The sequence below is a fragment of the Priapulus caudatus genome, unplaced genomic scaffold (assembly GCF_000485595.1).
Source record: "Priapulus caudatus unplaced genomic scaffold, Priapulus_caudatus-5.0.1 Scaffold2364, whole genome shotgun sequence".
Classification (NCBI taxonomy): domain Eukaryota; kingdom Metazoa; phylum Priapulida; class Priapulimorpha; order Priapulimorphida; family Priapulidae; genus Priapulus; species Priapulus caudatus.
This window is the reverse complement of record NW_014579425.1, coordinates 1-1,505: the sequence shown is the minus strand read 5'-3', so window position 1 is coordinate 1,505 and position 1,505 is coordinate 1.

The window sequence follows — 1,505 nt, the reverse complement described above, 5'->3', positions numbered from 1 at the left end:
TCTCTCTGGATAGGAACTAGAATACGACGTGAGACTAGATAGGAACTAGAATACGACGTGAGACTAGATACGAACTAGAATACGACGTGAGACTAGATACGAACTAGAATACGACGTGAGACTAGATAGGAACTAGAATACGACGTGAGACTAGATAGGAACTAGAATACGACGTGAGACTAGATAGGAACTAGAATACGACGTGAGACTAGATACGAACTATAATACGACATGAGACTAGATACGAACTAGAATACGACGTGAGACTAGATACGAACTAGAATACGACGTGAGACTAGATACAAACTATAATACGACGTGAGACTAGATACGAACTAGAATACGACATGAGACTAGATACAAACTAGAATACGACGTGAGACTAGATACAAACTATAATACGACATGAGACTATAGATACAAACTATAATACGACATGAGACTAGATACGAACTATAATACGACATGAGACTAGATACAACTATAATACGACGTGAGACTAGATACGAACTAGAATACGACATGAGACTAGATACAAACTAGAATACGACATGAGAAGATACGAACTAGAATACGACATGAGACTAGATACAAACTAGAATACAATATGAGACTAGATACAAACTATAATACGACGTGAGACTAGATACGAACTAGAATACGACATGAGACTAGATACAAACTATAATACGACATGAGACTAGATACGAACTATAATACGACATGAGACTAGATACGAACTAGAATACGACGTGAGACTAGATACAAACTATAATACGACATGAGACTAGATACGAACTATAATACGACATGAGACTAGATACGAACTAGAATACGACATGAGACTAGATACGAACTATAATACGACATGAGACTAGATACGAACTAGAATACGATGAGACTAGATACGAACTAGAATACGACATGAGACTAGATACGAACTAGAATACAATATGAGACTAGATACGAACTATAATACGACGTGAGACTAGATACGAACTAGAATACGAAATAAGACTAGATACGAACTAGAATACGACGTGAGACTAGATACAAACTATAATACGACATGAGACTAGATACGAACTAGAATACGACATGAGACTAGATACGAACTAGAATACGACATGAGACTAGATACAAACTAGAATACGACGTGAGACTATATACGAAGTATAATACGACATGAGACTAGATACGAACTAGAATACGACGTGAGACTATATACGAACTATAATACGACATGAGACTAGATACGAACTAGAATACGACATATGAGACTAGATACGAACTATAATACGACATGAGACTAGATACGAACTATAATACGACATGAGACCAGATACAAACTAGAATACGACGTGAGACTATATACGAACTATAATACGACATGAGACTAGATACAAACTAGAATACGACGTGAGACTAGATACAAACTAGAATACGACGTAAGACTAGATACAAACTAGAATACGACGTGAGACTATATACGAACTATAATACGA